This window comes from Pleurodeles waltl, chromosome 3_1, assembly GCF_031143425.1.
Source record: "Pleurodeles waltl isolate 20211129_DDA chromosome 3_1, aPleWal1.hap1.20221129, whole genome shotgun sequence".
NCBI classification, from domain to species: Eukaryota; Metazoa; Chordata; class Amphibia; order Caudata; family Salamandridae; genus Pleurodeles; species Pleurodeles waltl.
Window position 1 is genome coordinate 930,420,475 of NC_090440.1, and position 15,304 is coordinate 930,435,778.

At 39.4% G+C, this 15,304-nt stretch overlaps 1 long non-coding RNA gene across 1 annotated transcript in view; it reads left to right on the forward strand.

The window, feature by feature from the left end:
• Nucleotides 1–15,304, forward strand: part of LOC138283285 (uncharacterized) — a 259,821-nt gene that overhangs the window by 111,650 nt on the left and 132,867 nt on the right. Inside the window, exon 2 of the long non-coding RNA XR_011201167.1 lies at nucleotides 1,338–1,418. This is a non-coding gene — a long non-coding RNA (uncharacterized lncRNA). The remainder of the gene's footprint in view (nucleotides 1–1,337; nucleotides 1,419–15,304) is intronic.

A 15,304-nucleotide genomic window follows, 5' to 3' on the forward strand; every position in this document is an offset into this window, starting at 1 on the left:
AAAAAGGAAACCATGAGTTTGGAGGGCCGGGCAACCACCTTTTTTTGTCAGATGCCCTGCATCTGCGAATCTCTAAATGACTCCCAAGGATCATTAAATCTCGCACAAGAATTTTGGGTTGCAGTTTGCTTATTGTTTATAATACAATCATTAAATACATAAATTAAAGAAAGCATTTTAGAGGAGAAGAGCTGAGCAATTGCATCAAGTAGGAGTGGATGATGTACTCCAATAACATGTTTAATTCTCAGTGTCATCATAAACATCTACCAGTATGACTCTGTATATAGTGCTACTATTGTTCTAGACTAATGGGCATTCTAAAACTTGTTCCATCATAAATGGTGATATGACACGTCATTGGCGAGGACACAAGTATACTTTATTTTGTAAAAATGTTAAACTAGATTTGAGGTGACGTTTTCCATTTTCTGCTAATATCTAGTTAAATCTAGGTGAAGAAAGTTCTAAAACTACTCTAGAGCTATCCTTCTGAAAGAGATATGAATAATTATTACCAGAAGAACACGATCATGCAGGGCTCAGGAAGCAGAGTAGAAGATCTTAAGTTCTCTCTCCTCTTCACGTGATTTAATATCAGTAAAACAGTGAGAGGTGTGACTGAGGTTCATGGAATGGAGTTGGAGAAGTTTGCTCAGTATTTTGATTCTTCGAAGAGAAGTGAAATAGGACAGCTCTCAGCATTGGAGTGATGATCATATTTATGAATTGACCTCTGCTTAAATCCGAATTGACCCTATATTCAACGGCTGTGACAAACTATACGGTATATCATAGTTATCTCTGTCATAGTGATGGTGTTTGACATATGTAGAAGTCATATAATAGTGCAGCACTGGCACTTGTGCAGACATATACTCCAGGTGGTATCATGTATGTGAGAAGAGTCTATGATAGGCTTGGAAGTTTCACAGTGGCAAGGATTTAAAAAGATTAATGAACCATGGATCATTTCAAGTAGAAATGCTTTCTAGAAAATAACAGAAGGCCTTGGCAGTTGAGGAGTTAGATTGGTAGTTTAGTCTAGGCGCTACTTAGTGATATAACCAGTAGAGCTACTATCCAAGACCTTAAGTTAAATAGAAGAAAAGCAGTGGAAGGTGTTCTATTCATTGTCTTACTGGACAAGTGTGGACAGCAGAGTTCCTTCTGAAGAATTATATTGTGTCCACTTCTTAGGACTGAGTGGCCAGGTTATGATACAAAGTTAAATCATTAAGACCACTCCCCAAATCTCGGTATAACATACCATACGCAGACTCTGAGGTCATCAGGCGGTTTAACCAACCTTTTGTTGTCCCTTTTGTAAATCCTAGGCCCAGTAAAAAAAGAGAATGATGGTTACCGGACGTGGGAAAGAAATGGCCCTGCAACTGTTTCCGCGTCTTCTTCAATGGGTGAGTTTTGTGAAATCGATCAATAAATCAGTATTCTTCACAGAGTGTATGATGACAATGGCACGAAGGGGTGATGACAATGTCTCCCATAACCCACAGGAAGTGAGCATAGTATTATTATTTTTATTATTGTTGTTGTTGTTTTTGTTGTTGTTTCTGTTATTATTAGTGTTGTTTTTGCTATTATTATTATTATTGTTATTATTACTACTATTAGTACTATTATTAGTATTATTCAAGCAATAGTGATAATATTTGAATATTAAAATAATAATAACACATACATACATGCCAGGATCAATGACGCATGCGAGGCCATGAACAAAGCCTCCTTTATCCCCGATTTGATGCCAACCCCTTCTTTACTGGAGGAAAGATGACATTGCTTTCTAAGGAGAGTACGCAGTAAGAGTACAACAGATCAGAACTTAGGGTCATATGTACGAACACTTTTTCCCGTAGACACAGAATGGGTAAAAACCTTTGCTACATCTGGCCCTTAGTTCCCTGCTGGATATAGCAGGGCCACTGCAGGGAGACACCCAGGGATACTTGTGGCTAAGATTAATTCCTCGTAAGGACCTTACCACCGCGACTTCTGTGATGCTATAACTTACCATGGGTTCACTCTGTGCATGTAGCGAAGCAAAGGAGGGAGAGGGTACTGCATGTACGGACTCAGTCACACAGTACACACACATCTCAAGTGTCCCGCTGTAAAATGTAAAGAACTCCATGGCTCGCAGACTGGGCATTAATGGTCCAGTTTGGAACACGACTCAGTTGTTCGAGAGAGCGCTCTAACATGATGAGTTAGTTGTAATTCCAGCAGGGAATGAAGACATTCCTGCCATCTAAAAGTAAGACTATTCGGCGTACAGGTCCATTTTTACAACGCAGGTGTACTGGTATTACAAGAAGAAAAGAAGATCGGAGTACAGTTGATGAGAAGACATGCATCAGATGCTAGCTTATAGCTTAGTGAGAGAACTGTGGCACATTATTCTTCAGTAGCAGTATTGGAGAGCGTTCACCTAAGAAATGTCTGAATGTATGACTTGGGGAAAGAGAAGTCTGTTTTTAAACTGCATACAAATATGTTTGAGTGAAAGAGCGTGGAAGAAAGCTGTGTGTTCGTTCATAGGGGCCATTTCACAAACTGCATTTTTTAGTGAGCAAAGTATTAGAGTTGCGGGGCGGCTCCTCCATTTGCGCGGAGGAGCGTCGCCCCCGCCCGCCAGCAGTGGTAGCTGCAAAACTTTTACTGAAAAACGATAATAAACTGTTTATTATAGTTTTTCAGTAAAAGGGGCAGGGCCACGGGGTGACAAGTAGTGAGGGGTAGTGCACAGCACTCCCCCTCACTGAGCATGCATGTTAGGTCGACCGTCTCAGGCCGGCCAAACATCCAAACATACATGTGCACTGAGCTTTCTCCAGCCCAGCAACACAGTCCTCGCGGGACGCTCCCAGCCAATCCTGACGCTGCTCTGAGCAGCGTCAGGATTGGCACAGGGCAGGCTGGGAGCGTGTGCCTGTTTTCAGCCAGCGACGACACAGAGGAGTGGAGTGGCATGCAGTGGCAAAGGTAAGTTTATTTTCTTTTTTTAATTAGTTTATTTATTATTTCCCCACCCCCACCCTTGCGCGCCCCCGCCCCTTTTGCGCTTAGTAAGTCACCACTGTAGAGTTGTACTACCCACAACCTATAAAATGCTATTCACAAACCAGCAGCCAGGGACCTTTGCTCCCTATCCATTCGGGGAGGATTTCTCCATCAAGGTGGGAGCGATCTCCATACACAATGGTAAATGTTTTTGTAGTAAATGTGGCAGGATAAGTAGGAGTACCTAGAAAATGAGGGCTACTTACTACTCGATGGGAAGGGCTTATGGAAGTTTAAGGATGGGATTATGTAGAGGGTTACTAATACAAAAAAACGCCCACCCACAAAAAAGTAAGACCATTGCTATTCACAAACTACTCTTCTAAAGGTACTACAACCCTAAAGGCACCAAAACAGACTGAAATGTACTCCAGCCCAGCCTTGGACTAAGTCAAGCACCACACAGACCATTTAATGGTAAAGCAACACACTCCCATAATGTTATAATTATTATTATAACATAATTGATATCAATGAAATATTTGCAGTAAAATAATACCTAGAGGCACAAGTTATCGTTTCTTGAGATAACTAAAACTGGTGAATTTCAGTGTTTTTTTTGTTCAAAACGTTACATTTCCATTGAAATTTTCACCCAACTATAACATCAGTTTGACCTTAGTTTTTTTCATTAAATATATATATAAATGGTGTGCATACGTGTGGGTGTGTGGGAGTTTGTATGTTTTGATTATTAATTAATTAGTTTATTATTTCAAAATCTAAAAATAAACACCTTCCAAAATAAACTATTAAACTGTTAGAAAATAAATAAATTCATTCAGTACATCAGTTTTAACAAAACATATTGCATATTAAATAAAAATTAAAATGTTAGCGCAGATATGAATTATTATTATTTGTAATAATGCATTTAATTTTTTTAAACAATTTTTAAATCAAATTACTATGCCTAATGATTTAGTTGCAGAATTAATTTGATGGGCTAATGTTCTTAACATTTCGCTTTATTAGTTCTAAGTTAACAATAAATATTTTAAATTAATATACTTACACGTTATATCTAAAAATATTTAGATTTTTTTAAATAAAATAATATATTTAATTTTTTCCCCTTAATTTTCCTTTAGGGAGGTCTCTGACATGGTGGTGGAGCTCTCCACCTACACGTACAAAGTTACTAGCGGTAACGTTAAACTCGTAAATCATGTTGTAGGAGACTTTAAGCCCGCATTTGAGTGGGTTGAGACATGTACAACTACACCATGTTGTAAAGACATTCTCGGAAATGGTGAACAGCAAAAAAAAATTGTAGTAAGAAATGACTAAAAATAAACGTGTATATTTACCTTTGTGATTAGGCCCCAAAGTGTCTTATGGTCGTCATGTATGCATGCATAAAGGTACGGCTTGGTGATCTTCGTTAATTTCATCCACTTGTCAGCTCGAGGAAGGTGTAAATCATGTGAGGGTACCAGTTATAGTACGAGCAAATAAGTAATTGTCACAGCAGGAGTAATATTGGTACACTCCTGGTGTGTCAGTTTTATTTATCTTGAATGCTTCATTTCAGCATTTAAGAGACAGAAGTTGCATGCCTCCGGCTTTACTATTTCTTTGTGAATACTCTGAGAGCAGATGTCTGTGTGAGTGCTGTTGTGCAGAAGATTCTGGAGTGCGCCAATGCTGACCTATCTGTGGTGTCTCGGTAGACTGCTGGCGCAAGGGTGAAGAGAATGCAAGGCAGATGGGAGCACGAGGCTGACGTGTCCGATGTGAATACAGAAGCCACCAAGATCATTAACCACAGATTTTACAAGTCCCTGATAGAATCCTTTTTACAGATGAAAAGATTTTCCAACTGAGACGGAAAATGATAAGAGTTTCTCTTAATGACCAGTGGTAATGACTTTTCCAAATTATTAGTAGTTACAAGAGGTTGTTATGTACCGGTATACACTAGTATGTAAGTTATAGAACTAATGTAATCATCCGATAAAGCTGTCATTCTTGTAGATCCTTTATACTAAATTCTGTCTAAATTGTGTTTCGAATTCTTTTGCAAAAAAAGGTTCCTGCAGGGCAATCTTTTGCAAAACTATGTATGTAAATATGTTTATACACATCTAATGATTTAAGTTTCCACGACTTTGCAAAGTGCGAAGTTTGCAGAACTTAGTAGGCAAAATCAAAATTTCAGCAGCCCCAACCTATAAATCAGATAAATAACTCAGCAGAATATTGCAAGGTGGGAGCGCGTCATATAGTTTGTCACGTCAAAGAGCACAGTCCATGAGACCAGGCAGTGGTTATGCCAGCTGCTGTGGAATAGTCAGCCTGTCCTCACTTGTGGAGTAATCAATAATTCCAGCAATATGAAGAAAAGAGTAATCAGATATTCGGGTGCAAGAGTAGCATTGCTGAAAAATCCATCTCTCACCTGCTATTCATGAACACATAGCTGTTTGACATCACTTTTAAGCATTATACCTTCACCTTCTTATTTAAATAGAGTTTGACCTCCGGGGCTACACAAGAAAACTCTTACGCCACAGGACCCGAGTCACAGTCGTGATACCCACCGCAATAAAGCTCCATTAGATACACAGTGAAAAACACTCCATTCAAGCAAACCACCACGAAGCTAGAACAGAGGGCAACACACACAGTTGGATTCACACTACTATACCCTTCCTGGAGAAGTTCTCTTTAGTTGTGAAAAAGAACATTGCATTTTCTTCACAGATCTGTACTCAACACAGGTAACACAAACACCTGTACATTCTTACTGGGGACCACACACATTTATAAATCTCTTAAGAACATTTCTTTACCCTCTGTGTTGTCATCCATATCAAAGCATCACTCAGCAGCAGCGGCCACTGCAAATCTCAATGGGAGGGGCGGGCGGTGGAGAGGAAGAGGAGTACGTGGGGGGTAATAAAATAATAATGTTAAAAAAAACGTGCCTTTGCTGCTGCCTCACTCCTCTTCCCTTGATGCTGTTGGTGTCCCAGCAGTCCCTGAGATACCAGCACAGGCTCCCCATGCATTGGTCTGAGCGGCTTGGTCTGCCACTCAAACAGTGAATGGGAGTTTGTGCAGTTTCTCCAATACAGCTGTGCAGCACAGTCGGGTTGGAGAAACCTTAGTGCGCATGTCAGTTTGGCTGACCTAATATGGCCGGCTAAACTAACATGCGCACTTAGGTGCACTCCACTCTCCCTCCCCTCTCTGCTCTCCCATGACCAAGCCCCGCCCACATACTAGCTGAGCCAGCAGCTAAAAAATAACACAATAGTACATTTTATTTTTCAGCTGCTGGCTCAGGCAGTGGGGCGACGCTCCTTCGCCATTGCGCAGGAGCTGCTCCTAATACTCAGTCATTAATCTTTTTCTCCCTGTAGTTCTCCAGTAAAAAATCACACACACATTTTGGTGAAGGTCACTTGGACTATAAACCCACTCTTGTCACCATTCTATGTCAGAGCAAAGACTAGACCAGTGCACCAATGACACCGTTCACCCATCCATATAAGCAGACAAGGCAGTTTTCTAGTGTGCTAAATTGAGTGAAGCATCAATACTAGGAACAAATATGTCAGTCAATTCTTCCTCCCTCTTCTGCTTTACTCTCTCTTCTGGGTCAAAGTATATGAATGGGAATTAAGTTTAAATTCACAAAAATGACAACCCCTGGCACAACGTTATCAATGCAAAAGACGTATACCAAGATGTAAAGTCTTGGAATCAGGAACCAGGAACTTGTGCAAGGGAGTGTCTAAGTGAAGGGTGGTAAAGAGAGTTGTGATGAATGAAGTTCATTCTGAATATAAGAGTTTATAGTCCTGTACTCTTTTATACACTCATGAATAACATTCAGCGGTTAGCTAAAAGGCAATCCTTGTACATTTGCAGATTACCCATAGATCTAGCCAGTGAAAAAATACATTCAATAATAACTGCATGTAATCCGACAACTAAGGGACAGATGAATCATTGTACTGGTCTCAAAAACTGGTCACAATTTGCAGCCATCATTTTTTTGACCGTATAGAACTTTGCAAAGTGACCGATGTACTAATAGGTCAGTTAAAGACATTCCAAATCAGAGTGGGTTGCAATCTATCCTACCTCGTTAATATTCATTAGGTAGGTCACAAATTGTGACTCACTCCAGTTGGATACAATCACAGGAATGGTGACCCACAAAGGTCAGTTAACCACTAAGTCTATGATTGCATTTAACTTAAAAGAACATTTTTTAAAGAGCCCAATTTCCTTAATAGAAAGAAGACTGATTTTAAATTTTAAAAAAAACTGCTGCCTCCCCCAGAAACGTTTTCCACAGTTCACAAACTGAAAGGTTAAAAAAGGGTCCCCTTCGATTTTGCAAAAGAGTTACCATCCCAACTTGACAGTCAGTAACTTTCCAGTGGTTTGAAAATGGGATTGAGGTTACAAGTCATTGATAAATATGTTACCAAATCATGAAGTGACGCCCACAGCTTGCTTCTTTTAAATTGTAATTTGATAATCATTAAGAATTATATTTTAGGAGTTGGTAAATATTTACCAACTTCAAAAAATGTGATTCGTACATTCTTAAAACCTATTTTGCTGTTGGCGGTGTTCATCTTTTGCGAATCAGAGCACGTACGACCACAAAATAGGTTAGTACACCTGGCCCTAAGGTTTAAAGAAGAAATATAGATAAAAAAGGGACTCACAACTGTACAAGATGATGCACGGTTAAAAAGGCATGCATTGGGAAAGGCTTAAGAATCGAATTATATTAACAGTGAAATACAGTATGTGGAGGACAGGTGCATTTACACATCTGAAGAGGATATGCACAGGTGAAGAAGCCAAAAGGTTTCAACAGAAAAGTATCTTTAGCACTAGAGTTCACAAGGTAGGACTGGTAGATTCTGGAGTCACTTTTACCATAGATTGATTGTCTTGTAAAAAGTAATGTCTATATGGCACATTCTTATAGAAGTAGGAAAATGATAATGGGTGTTTAAGTTCTTTTTCAGTTATGAAACCACAAGGTTAAAGTAGATGCCGGTAAAGTCTGCACAAATTGCACACTACACAACAATGCAGAAAACTTAAAAATACATTTTAGGACAGGCTCTGAATCTACAAGCAACAGGATTAAATAATACTGCATCAGAAGATTAAAAGAAGTCACCCAAGAATCAAGTCTTACTGATAGCAGTGACTCCTGAATCCAGTGCTAGGCAGTAAATGACAAATACATTCCCTGCCGACAAAAAGACCAAACTAATAGATGAGTTTTAGACTGGTGCCATTGTAACAGTAGATTTTGCAAGAGGTAAATCTTCATCGACAAGAGTCCTACAAACTGGTAGCAGAAGCTGAAAAGTGTGGCTGTAGAACTTCACCAGGCGCAATTTGCAAATTTCCAGCCCATTGGGATCATACAGAGTGTTGTGCCGGAAAGGGTTGCGATTTGGACTTTTTCTACTAAGTAGATGGTGATGGAACAAATACCTTTAACTCTTCCAGCAAAGCATAAACTGAATCTAAAAATACAGTAGGAGTCAGCACAAAGGAGAAAGGATTCTGTCAGTACAATAACCAACTTTGCAGTGGAATGCCTTAAGAGGAGAAACAGCGGAAGCAGGAAGCCCCACTGTGGAGTGTGTTATCACCATCCTCTCATGATGTCACCGACGATTGGATGCCTTATATGAAATCTCTTGGAAAAAGGAAGTGTTTCATTCTCCTAAGGAGGTACAACTATTTAGTGGTCGTAAAAAACTGGTCACAATTTGCAACTAATATAAAATGCAAAAGTACTTTACAAACTGGTGTATGCACTTACAGGTTGGTTTGTTAAAGTGCAATCTGGAAGGGGCCATAATCTGACCTACCTCATGAATATTAATGAAGTAGGCAGCAAACTGCAAATCATTCCAACTGGAAGCCATCACACGAATGGTGACCTGCTCGCAACAGCAGATCCCCAGGTCTTTGTTCGTTTTTTTATAAAGTAAACTTTTAAAAAATGTAGCCCATTTTCCTTAACGGAAATTGTGCTGTGTTTAAAAAAATATATATATTTTTTACATTTGCCTGCTCCCCAAAATGCCCTTTTTTATCATTCACAAAGGGGAAGGGGTCCGACTGGGAGCCCTTACTCTCTGTGACTGAGTAATCACTCCAGTTCAGGAGTCAACTGAATTTCAGTCACAAAACATGTTACACTGTATACCAAATTTGTATTTGGAAGGGATGCCTTTAACATGTTCCCTCCAAATAACAAATAACTTTGAGATCACGATCCCATTTTAGAAGTTGATAATAGTTTACCAATTCCTAAAATGAAATAAGTGGATTTAAAAGAGCATTTTTGCCATTGCAAACTCGGAGTGCTTGTGAACGTAGGAATGCTTTGTACACCAGACTCCAAATTGTGTAAACTTTAAGTAGGATTGAAATGTGAGTCTCAAAGTTAAAAATTGGAGTTAACGCAAAGTGCAGCAAATGCATGGCTGAGGCAAGATTATGTAAAAACCAATAATAATATAGCTTCAGTTGTCCAGTATAAAGGAGTGACATCTACTTTAATACCATGAAGTGTCTATCAGTGGTGGACATCACCTATACCCTACAACTTCTGGTAGGGCTGCACATCATCTTATTAGTTAATAAGGATGATTGTGCACAGTGCTAGATCCTCCAGTGGCTCCATAGAAATGTTAGAAAGCAAGGATGACAAGAATGGCCCAAAACACACCACAAGCATCATTAGAATCTGTCTCGCCTGAAAGTTCCTATCTGGATGATCCAAGTAAACCCAGAAAAGTTTGGCATATCTTCAATGAATGCAGCAAGTGCAGTGGCACTGAGTCCCAGAGTTCTGAGGGGACAACTGAACCCTGATTATTTTGGCTTTTTATAGTTCAAACAGCAGCAAGCTGGGCAATTACCTTTCTTGCACTAGAGCATATGACACACTAGCTATATTACTACTGCAGATAGGACAAATTAATACCACCCAATTCAAATGCTTGCAGGTATAATAGAATAGAGTGCTCCAGGTATAACCATGTCAAATACTTCTGAGAGGTCCAAGAGAGCAAGTATGGAGGCACCTCCATTCTCACCTCCATTCTGCCACAGCTAGCATGTGCATAGCATCATCCACCATATTAAATGATGCCTTCTCAGTGCCAAAGCCGGAGTGACAACCAGATTGGCAGTAAGATGAAAGGTAAGGTTGAACTGAAGATATCCTCAGCTCAAGAAATCTTCCTAGAATGTTTAGTCATGAGAAAGGGTGAAAATGTTCCAAGTTAAAGGTGTCCTGGATTGACTTTTTCAATAGTAGCAAAAAAGAGAAATTAAATCTCCCATGCTGCAGAGAAGAGTTGCTAAGTGGAAGCTGCAGTGGAGAAACATCATAATTGATTTATTTATTTGAATAAAGTCACTGGACCAGGGTCTCAGAATGTACTTATGCATTCATAGAATCTAGAAGAACCTTAAATTCACCACCACATGATACACACTCTCCACAGAAGAAGAGGTGACACTTGCAAAGCACCGATAAAAATGCAATGACTAAATAACTGAATAAATGTTGTCACACCCCATTCAAGGAAGCACAAGGTAGACAGGAGCTACTGGGCCTGACTGTGGTGGTTGAGGTTATTTGCCACAGGTATCCTGGGGCCTGTCCTACTGACACTCTGCAAAATAGGCCAAGGACCTTTTCCACACTTTACTGTCAAGGTAGATAGGGTGAGCAGTCATAGGGTTCTCAGGGAGGTAGTGTGGGGAGCAGGAACACAAAACTCAACAATCAGCCAATAGACACAATAAAGTATTTGTGGAGGAATGATTCTGTTTTGCAATCGGATGTGGGGCATTTTGATGGTGGTGATGGTCTCTTACTGTAGATGTACGTATTCGATGTGCTGTTCGAAAAAGTCAGAGAGAAAAAAATTACCAAGGTACCTCAAGAATTTATGATGGAAGGTAATTAATTCCATTTTTTTAATTTAGTAAATGATATTTCTTCATGTATTAAACATGATCTGGTGTGTATAAAAACGGAGGGAATTGTTATATTTTTTAATTATGTTTTGTTTCGTTTTGTTGTTTAAAGGAAAAAACAATGTTTTGTTGAGGGGGAAGATGTGTGGTGATTAGAATGTTATTAGGTCATAGTGGAATTCGAATGGGCAATAGAATGTTTGGAGGGAGTTTGATGACAGTTGCTCTGGGCGGTTGCTGGTGCGTGTTGTGCCAGCATTGCTCCTTATTTTGAACCACTTATCGTAATAAAAGAAGACAATATAACCTTACTGCTCGTGGGTCTTCTGTTTCCCACAGTATTGTCCGGCCCATTGTTTGTTTTTATGGAAAAGTACTTTTAATTTCACATCACAACTCAGTGCTCTGCATTTCAATGAAAAAGACATACAAGACTTCAGAACGCTGCATTCTGTTGTGAGGCAGTGCAACCCTTCCAGTCCAGTAAATGTTCACTTCGGTCAAGATTCCTGTTATTCCAATTCCTTGCTCTTACGTAAGGCTTGGCAATAATAAACTTAGGTGGAGTTAGCTCAAATGTTCCCACAAGTTTCAATAAACAATACAGTTCAACAGTTTATTGTTTCTTTAACACCAAAATAACAGTCTCTAGCCGACGTAGGGAATCGGCTACACCTTCCTGTTTTACGCCCCTTGGAGGCCAAGCCATGCGATTTACTTGCTATAAAGCTCTTGAAAATTTGGAGGTGTGTGTGCACTGTTCCTCCTTCACAGCTTGGGTTCTTTGAGGGAGGGGTTGTAGCAGTAGTTTTCGGAACAGTGTAAAATGATGGACGTAGAGGCGGGTCTTTACGGCAGTTCCCAATTCAGGAGCTGCAGCTCTCAAAGTCAGTTGTGGATAGGTGCTGCTGCAGTACCACAAAATCCTAGCTATTACTTCAAAATTAATAGTGGATTTTGCGCAAGAGGTCAATGGATCGATGCGACAAAGGATTGAGGGGATGTCATCAATGAGCAATGTGATTATCAACAGCAAACAATATATTTAGAATTCTGAACCTAAAAGAATAACCACACCAGTTTATTAAGAATAATTAAGAATTTATTTCCCTAAATTAACAATGCTAATGTCACGAAAATAACTCTCAAACACAAGAGACAGGCATATAGAATCAATAGTGGCTGATTAGAATGTCTTATATATCTGAGTTTAATCAAAACAATCAAGCAAATAATCTCCAGTATCATAAAACGGATAAATATTACCAGAATTGGTAATAACGGTAAGGTATACATTAATACAAACAATCAAAGAGTGTCAATATGAATCTTGAGTATTTGAAAGTTAATTCCCTCACTAACCACAAACTAGCATCAACATGTTGGATTTCATGTAAAAGAATTTAGAAAGACAAATTTTGAAAAAACATACAAACTCGGGTTGTTAAGGAAAAAAAACATTATTGTTATCATGCAGCATTTACACTATATGTTGCATCTGGTACCTGCAAAGCAAAAGAGACACTTATAACAATGTGATTTCATACATTACGCATAGGACAACAACATGCAGTTTACTTCAGCAAGGGGACACCATTAGGTAAGTCTTCAGAAATCAGGTCTACCGATAGCTAAACCCACACTGCTAATACGACTCGAACCACTGTCAGGAACTCTTGAACTCATCTCCCCCCAACTCCTAATCTCATCCTCCTCTCTAGAAAATCCTACCCATGTTGTTATACTAATCTTCAAAAAGTTTATGATTGGTCAGTACATGGAGTGGTTTACAATTCAACCAATAGTTGCTCTAATTGATAACCTAAAATGCAATGACATCAACATTAACCAGAACACATTCATAACAGTAACGTTTCCTCTTCCGTCTCGTCTGTGACTCCATTGTTCCATCTCGTCTAAACTTCTGTTCTCAGGAAGAAACGTCTCAAGTTGAAAATTTTACTTCCATCCTCGAGGAAGAAACCACGTATTAGTGACAATTTCAAACAATAGAACATTCAACTCATGTAAGAACTTTAATAAATTTGACCTTGTTAGACATAGTGCAGCAACCTGCTAGGGGTAGCTGTGTACACATCTATTAAGCTATTTAGCATACACTTTTATGTAAGCATTGAACCACGGAAAATAACCACCACTTTAATTTGAATTTTTGCTTAGCTAAAGAACAGAAATTAATGATGGCAACCATTTTCTAAAGCCACCCGTTTTCATATGTTAATTCACTATACGGTTAATACATTTACATTATTAATAAAACTTAATAGAAAATTCACTCTCACAGTGCTCAGTGGTAATGATAGGGGCCTCCCCTATCGTTACCACTGATCACAATGGTCTCTTGAGCATTTGCAGCTCCTGGGCAGATCGGGCTATTTTCAGCAGTGATGCAGTCTTTCACTTTTTCTGAGGGACAGCAGCGCCAGGTGATCAAACCTGCTGCTGGGTGATACACTTCTGCCATTCGGGAGATCCTCTCACATCAGAGGGCATCCTCTATCACACATTCCTAGGTCATCAACTTTCTCTTGGTTTTCCTTCCCCAGAAACTCTGTGAAAACGTTTTGAAATGATGCCTGTGTTTTCCTGACAGTCACCATGAAAGGGATGCAGTACTTAAATTATGATGTTTCAGGAGTTGTCGTTTTACTCAGTAGTAAAGTCACCTTCCAAAAGTCATAAGTTCAAATCCTGGCAGGGCTTACTCTGGATGCCATCCTTCTGAGATTGATAAAATGAGTATTACTGAGATTAGTGATAATAATGCATTTCATTCAGGTGCTTGGTCACAAGTGAGTTTGTGGTGTTATTTTTAAGCTAAAAGTTGAATTTTCCTCATAGAGAATGTGCCTATACACATCTTCATGCCTTGTATGTTGAGGGAAAATGGCATAAATAATGAGCTACAAAGCGTGGTGTGCAGATGATTAACGGCAAACTTTATTTGCTTGCCCTTTATGGTGTATTCATTTCTGCTTATTTGTACCTGCCATGTCGTTGCATATGTTTAATCTCTGCTGCGCTATAAACCAAAAGTGGTATGTATTTGAATTATCCGTTAGCTTAATGTAAAAATAAATAGGGTAGGGCTATGTAATTTTTTATTCTACTTTTTCAATTTATGGTGATATGCCGTGCATTCAAACCATATTTAATTTCTTTCATACATTTGTTTCGAATGCTAAGCTTTCCGCAAAACATGTGTTTTTTATTGCCATCAGGAATGAATAACAGCATTCCATGTGTGACCACATAAGAAAGAGCAGTAATATGCATATGCATAAAGGGAAGCTGTCTTGGTTCCAATTTCCAGTAGGGCTCTGAAATTAATTAAGAGTTGAAAAGAAGTGACAGTCTTTTAAGCCATCACAAGGATGTGCAGAGTGCTGTGGTGGATGGTGGGAGACGCTCTTCAGAGGGTGGACAACATTGGCTCCTTTGGCTGCGGAGTGGCAAAGAGCGAGACCTGATATGAACCAAGAACTTCCGCAATGAAAAGAGTGCCCCAGAAAAATATGCACATTTTGAGTGTTAAAACCATCTAAAATCTAATGTCATGCTGTGTTTGTTGGCTTATACTTTGTGTATTCACATGGAGAGTAAACCTCACTCAGGAAAGCAAGCATTGTGGCCGTGTGGTTCTGGACAATTTTAGAAGTTGTAAGTCTCGAGGTGAATTTGTCTATGTCTGTTGTGGGTGAATTAGGCCGGACTTGATGGAATTTCATGGCATTTTAGTGTGTGTTTTCTCTCTCCTGGTGTTATCTAATGATCACCTCATCGGTGTGTTTAAAAGAATTGCCTTTTCATGTAGCCTTTAGCTACCTCCTAATGGTAATTTGTTAATGTTTACTTCTAAAGCACAAATGTTCACCTCATGGGCATCATAGTGTAAGAAAATGAACAAGCAGGAAGTAGGCTTCGAGACTGATGAGTGTTTGTACATCCGGGTCTTAATGACTTTGCAAAGGTGGTGGTGGTTAGAGGGCCCTTGGGGTAGTTTGCTCCAATGCCTGGTTATTGAGGGGCATATTTATCAAAGGTTTTGTGTTGCCCTTGTTCCGCGCATGGGGGCTTAGTGTGATGCAAAACATAGAATGAGATTTACCATGCCACACAAGGCTTGTTAAATCTGGAGTAATGCAATGCAGTGTACATTGCTGCCTTGGTTTACTCTGCCCCAATGAGGTGTTGCAAGGATAGAGCA